Consider the following 7,203-nt stretch of genomic DNA (forward strand, 5'->3'; position numbering starts at 1 on the left):
TAAAAAAAAGCTGCTTTTCTGTGTCCATAGTAATACATCTTTACATCCATTTCTTGGACAGTGGGATGGGGACAGTACCATCTTTGATTAAACAGAGCATTGTGCCTTAGGAGACTGGAATTTCAAATTGGTTATGAGGTAATGCACAAGCCTCGAAGATTTACTTGTGAAAAGCCAAATTTTCCAATGCTGAAATCGTTTGTGAAAAAGGCAATCTATTTATAATCTTCACTCTTTTTTAAAATGCTTTTTATTTTGTGTATGTTTTGATATGTTGTGTACATTGAATACATGCCATAACTGTGACTGGCTTTTCACCAACTCTGGACTGAATTCACACAGGATGTAGATGAAGGTAAAAGTGAGCCACACCAGAACCTAGCAGGCCACCTTCTGTCAGTCTAATCTTGGATTATGAAATGCTGAATATTTTTAATAGTGTACGGGCAAACCCCATTTTAGATAATTGGATTTTCTACCTGAGTGAAAACCTGAAGATTGAACCCAAAAGGTAGGAGAATCCAACTATTAACCTATACAAATACTTTGGGAACAGGGATGCAATTTAAAGGTACTACAGAGGACTCATATCTTCAGAAGGATTATTATAAAAAAGTTAAATCAAGTAATGTATGGCATAAATAAAATCTAGCAAAGAAATATGCTCCAACAGAACAGAGTTCTTGTTCTCTGAATTTTGACCCTTTAACAAATTTTTCATCTCTTCTCCCCCCCCCCACCCCCCTTCTTTCCTCTTGTGAATTGTGATGTAAATCCCCTCATTTTCATATGCTCTCTTTTGGTAACTAGGGCTGAAGTTTAGTCCTGCAATTTTCAGAAAAATGGAGTGGACATGGCTAAGAGAGCTTGATAGACAGTTGTCAGGCACAAAAAGGCAAAACACCTCCATTTCCAATACCCCCCTCTCTGTAATCAAACAATTTCTCTAGTTAGAGACACCCCAGTAATGGTGTGGCAGCTAATAGTCTGGGTTTTTTTGCTAAGAAAAAAACCCACTCTTCTCTTACATTTCAGTGCCTTTTTTTAAACTCGGTTTAATTTCTTAAAAGGGGAAATCTCAATCAATGGTCAGCTAAGTCACTGCTGTATACTTGCTTGAAATGTCTATTGCTCAAACTGGAAGAAAGCCATGCTATGCTCCAACCCACCCTTTACTTTCAGTCAGCAGTAGCGAGAAGATGGGGGTATCGCATACCAACCTCTAACTCCCAACTCAGTTCAAGCAAAGACAAACATACTACTCCCTCCCTTAAGAGATTTGAGGTGGGAAACCATGTTTTGGAGCCTATTAGACTTCAGTTGGTAAGGTCAGAAAATAGTCTCTCCTTCTGCGCCCACCCATCAATAAGCATTTCTAATGTTCATAGAATTTTAGAGAAAAGTTTCTAAGTAGTGTTGTTTCAATTGCATGATGCTTAAGATCCAGAAATAAAATCATTTGATAGGTTTTTTTTCTTTTGTCCATTTTCACTAAATGAAATTTGTTTCCTACTAGTGAAAATGTTCCATTGGATAAAGTTATATCTAAGACTAGTTAAATGTGTTGAAAATCATTTAAAAACTGAATCCTTCCAAGCCTGGTTAGTAGGAAAAGAAACTATTTACTTTAATTGTTGTAGATGAAGACCCATATTTCATCTCCTCTGCTTGAAGCATTCATACATTTAACACTGTGTAAAAGTACTGTTGCTTGCTGCCTTATCCATTAACTTTCTAAAAAGGGCTTTCAGATCAAGAGTTTGGCTCCTGTGTGAATGCAGTTTAGTATTAAATATGAATGACAACTCTCGGGTTCACAGTGACTGACATCTGAAAAATTGCCTTACTATTAAATTTTTTGTAAAGTTTTTTTTAAATGTAAAGAACAGGCTTAAAATAAAAGTCACTGCCACTTACAGTGAAAATCCTCAACATCAAACTTTTCTTGTGATCTGTTGCTCTCCATTTTGTCCGATTTATGGATTCCCATATGGTTCCTAGAAACTCAACAGCCCTATTCCCTAATTAATTTCAGAATATAAAAAGTGGGTTTAGAACAGAGGTGGGCAAACTACGGCCCGCGGGACCGTCCTGCCTGAGCTCCTGGCCCGGCAGGCTAGCCCCCGGCCCCTCCCCCGCAGCCTCAGCTCGCCCCGGTGCAGTGCTCCAGGCACTGGGGCTGTGAGCTCCTGGGGCAGCGCAGCGCAGAGCCTGGCCTAACTGTGCTGCGTGGCCACAGCGGTGCAGCTGTAGCGCTTCCAGCCACTGGTGCTCCAGGCAGCGCAGTAGGGGCAAGGGGGATTGGGGATGTGGATAGGGGTTGGGAACAGGGTTGGATGGGGTAGGGGGGCGTCAGGAATGAGAGGAGGGGTTGGATGGAGTGGCAGGGGGCAGTCATGGGACAGGGAGCAGGGGTGTGTGGATGGGGCAGGGATCCCAGAGGGGCCCTCAGAGAACAGGGATGGGAGGCAGATAGGAGGTGGGGGTCGGGCCACAACTCCCTCCCCAACTGGCCCTCCATTCAATTTACAAAACCTGATGTGGCCCTCAGGCCAAAGTTTGCCCACCCCTGGTTTAGAAGATGCTTGTAACATGGTTTACTGTGTATTAACTGTTCTCCACAACAACAACAGACATGAGGTTTAATCATGTGTGTCCAAGTGAGACAAGATAAGGGACCAAAGAAGCAGAATGGAAGAAAATAAGCCTTTTAAGATCTTCTGGGTACTGCTATTCATTGTTAGTTTCCAAATACACAGCCCTTTCATTAATGTAAAACACTTGTAAAAGTAAGCAGCTTATGTTTAGCATTTCAAAGGAAATTAAATACCCTTGTTAGTTTAACTGCACTCTTTAGGCTTTCTTTATTGAAATACAGCTAAGGCTTCTGTTTCTGAGGTTTGAGTTTCATTTGGGGGGAGGAGGTATTTTTAGCAATTTGATTTTTAAGTAGCTGTCCAAAACTCAAGTTTTCAAGTCTCTTTTTGAAACAGTACTATGGTAAAATACATTTACAATACGGATCTTTAGTATGCACCAGTTTGGTCTACACAGACCAATTAATGTGTTGCACATTAAGTGTGCTTTAGAAACTACACGCTGTAGTCTGCATTATTGCTCCATGTAGAGGCCTTTGGATCCTAAACCATTTCTGGTGGGATAAACCACCTTTGTTTTGGTATTGGGGGTGTTTTGTTTTATGTTCCAAACAGTTAAAACGTTGTATCCTAGATGGAAGCTGAGTTGAATCCAAGTATCTCAAGTTACATAAGTTGATGTTGTGTGGACCTGTAGCTTGTATTGAAACTGTACAAGAAGAATCTCTAGCCTATAAAGGGGTTTCTAACCTAAAGCTGAGGGTAGGGGTAAGGAGACAAAGGTGTTGGAACCCTTGCCATAAATTTCCTTTTTCAAATATTGTCAACATTTGTTTTTAAATATTTAGAAGAAGCTTTCCTATGGCACCCTAACCTTTGGATTGTTCACATGAAGGGGTAGTTGAGGAAGAGCCCATGCCACAGGCATTTAAAGGTATATTCCCAACCTTTGTATGTCCATGGTGTTTATCACTATACTGTTTCCTATGGACTCAATCCTACAGTTCTGACAAACCACAAACATTTTCCAGATGAGATGCTAAAGAAATAGCAATGCCATGTTGTAATCCCATGAATCAAATAGTCTTCTAGGTACACGTTGTGTGCTTCTCATTTAAGGAACACTTGCTATAGATGCTGTTGATAGATTAACAAAACTGCAGTTTAGGTTTAGAGATCAAGATTTTTTTTAACCCCTTATTTCAAGGGTGTTTGGGATCTAGACGTTTGGTCCCAAGCATGAAATTCAAAGCTGGACTCAGGCTGGGAGGCAGGGTCAGTCCCAAGGCAGCAGTGAGGGGGATGGCAATTGTCCAGTCAGGTTAAAATAAAAACACCAACACAACCTTTTGGGTTTTGAAAAACCCAGCATGAACTAGCAGAAAATGTGATTCTTTAGGGTCTCAAGGTTTGTCTACATGGTGGGGTAATATGCACTACAGGGTGTGATTTCTGAAGTGCCCTAACATGTATATTAATCTGTTCAGGTGCTGCTGGTGAACACTAACATTCCCTAGAGTGCTTTAATTGAGTTCCCACTAGCCCTATCTACATGGACCCATTAACATACTTTAGAACACTTCAAGTCACACCACTCCCCTACCACCAGTGCACATTATGCCACAGTGTAGACATGCCCTTTGTCTCCTTTAACTTCCTCCCCAGCAAGCTGGCACTTTGGCTTGTTTTCATACAAAGAGTCCCCAGTTGTTCCCTGCCCAGACCGAGCGTAACTTCCCTTGTACTGCACATTCTTTCTTCAGCCTTATCTGAGCTAATGAAGGCTTTCTGTGATGATATTTATATAGTAATTCACTACACACTATGAAATTCTTGCAGTCACTTTTCCCTCTGTGGCTATACTACACAACATACAGCTGGCAGGGCCGGCTCCAGGCGCCAGCTTAACAAGCAGGTGCTTGGGGCGGCCAAGGGAGAGGGGCGGCACCTGTGGCAATTCGGGGGCGGCAGGTCCCTCACTCCCTCTAGGAGTGAAGGACCTGCTGCTGAACTGCTGCTGCTGAGCGTGGGGGTTTTTTTTTTGCTTGGGGCGGCAGAAATGCTTGAGCTGGCCCTGACAGCTGGGCAACTCAGGAGCAAGGATATCTTGTGAAAGAGATCCAAATGTAGTTTCTTGTCCATATCTTCCCAAATTGTATACAGTATCAAAAGCATTATAGTCCACTGTTACCTGTCCCAGAATGTGGCTTCTACTATCTATTCCTTATTGTACCTGCTGCTACTCTTGAAGAAGGGAGTTGGACATCAGAGGTAATTCAGTTCATCCCAATTGTACAGGCAATTTGCATACTGCAATCCTGTTAAGAACTAAAGATGTTAGTTTTTTTGTTACATTGAAGCTAGATTCTCAAACCACGCTTTCTGGATAATAGGACTGTAGAAATGTAGTCCAAATGAACCTTCACTCAACTAGAACAATGAATGCACAGGAATGGTTTTGTGTACACCCAGTCGCATGTTATGATAGCATAGCTTGACTTTTAAAGTCTTTACATCAGCTAACCAAAATCTTATGGATCCAGATCTGCCCACAAAGGCAGCTACCATTGAAGTTGAGTTGTAAAGCTACATGGGCAGAATTGGACCCTAAAAGAATGTAGCTTTTTAAAGTGTCAAGTAACTTAATTTGTTTGAGGTGGTTTATGTTCTCCTCACTAGCCATGCTTTTGCTCACTCTACCATTACAAGATTTAAAACATGTTTTGATGGTTGCACTAGGAGAATTAGAATGCTGGGTAATTCTGTACTAACCACTGTGAGGATAAACTGAATGACTCATATTCCACACTTCTAACACAGCTGCACTTTGGAATGAATGCAGTTATGGAAACAGTCAAGTTTTAGGGGTTCTCTATATATAAAAACTGAACCTGATCCTCAGCTAGTGTAAATGGAACTAAATCAATTCACATCACCTGTGGATCTGGCCCTGAAAGGTGTATAAATTTAGATTTACTTGTTTACTTTCTGCATTAGTCTGTGTGGACAGTACAAATATGCTAGGTGGTGTCATTTCCATAGTCTCTTGACTAACACAGTTTTGTATTGTTTAGGTTGCCAGCATTGCTGGGCCCTGTTAACAAAATGGATTGTATATTAAAGTAATTTAAATCAAAGAGTATGTTCACAGTTAGACTGCAGCAACTCTTAAACTGAAAATATTTTGAGTGGCCATTGAATTGAAATAATCCATAGATAAAATGTTGAGATTAAATAAATAAATATATAAAAATAAACAAACTATATCTAATTTGTTCCACATGGACTCGGAAGATGCATTAAAGTTATTTACTATGGCAAGCAAGAAGCCCAGTGCTATGAATAGTAGACAGTTTGCTTTTAGTGCACAAATTGACATACTTGTATTAACTAAGCAAAAGACCGAGTCCCATGTGCTATCCCTTGTACCTGGAGTTCAGTCTGCACCTTTTCACAGCAATTCCAGCAGGATTTACCTTTTTAAAATCAGATCTACACCTTAGGGAGCAGGCAGTGCTTAAAGAAAAAATAATAGTACAGTAAACAACCAACACTGGTTCTTCAAGATGGTTGCCTTGGTGGATCTGCACTACTTCCCAACTTTTCCATTGTTTCAGAACTTTGCTATAACTTCTTGAATTGAAGGAAGGAATTCTCAAGGTGGGAGGAGAAGGGCACAGATATGGTACACTACAATCCCATTGGGCACTGTTATTAGGTGGTGATACAAGTGAGCTCAGAACTAAAGAATCTGGATCTGCATCAGCAGTTGTTTTGAAGAATCAGTTCACTATGGATGTTAGACGTTGTTTCCTCACCACCTTTCCTCTACGCTAAATGCTAGTTTCAGTGACAGCTGCACTGAACTGCAAAGGCCATAGACCATAGCCAGCTTGTGAACCATGGCAAATTCTCTCTTTCTTCTCCCCGCCCCCCCCCGGCCCCACATTCCCTACCTCCCAACCAGTGTTTGGTACCTAGAAGGAATGCCGTGGAGTCATTTCCAGCTCTATCTTTGAAAGGCGTATTATTAGGCATAACATCACAGCACCAGACATCCAGTGCTTCTATAGGTTTTTAGAGTTATTCCTATTTGTTCCATGCATAGTAAATTCTATAGGACTTTTCAGAAGGGCTGTGAGCAAGGAGGGGGGAGGGAAAGATTCTAGTACTTTGTGCAGAAAGATTATTCAGATACTTGAGTTGCTCTATACAGTAGAAGAGAAATGTGATGACTTTGAACCTGGTTTTCATTGTATCAACATTTACTGATAACACATCCTGAAGCATACAGCAAAACAGCAAGGAGAATGGTCATTTGTCAGCAGTAGTTCAAGCCATTTAGGAATGTCTTGAAACACAGAGTGAACAAATAGCCCAGTCCTACAACCCCTTATCTCAATGGATCTTTACTCACAGTCGAATGCCCACTGATGCTACTGCTTTTTGAGAGCAATGACTATTTGTGAAAGATTTGTAGACTCAGACCATAGTGAAAGGTTACTGAGGTTCTCTATTATATCATATAAAGAAAATTTAAACTAGCAGTGAGGCTTGTAAAGAAGCCACTTCTTTCAGTGCCTATGGGGGAGCTAAGCTGTTAGAA

The sequence above is a fragment of the Terrapene carolina genome, unplaced genomic scaffold (assembly GCF_002925995.2).
Source record: "Terrapene carolina triunguis isolate 2854851 unplaced genomic scaffold, T_m_triunguis-2.0 Scaffold95, whole genome shotgun sequence".
NCBI classification, from domain to species: Eukaryota; Metazoa; Chordata; order Testudines; family Emydidae; genus Terrapene; species Terrapene triunguis.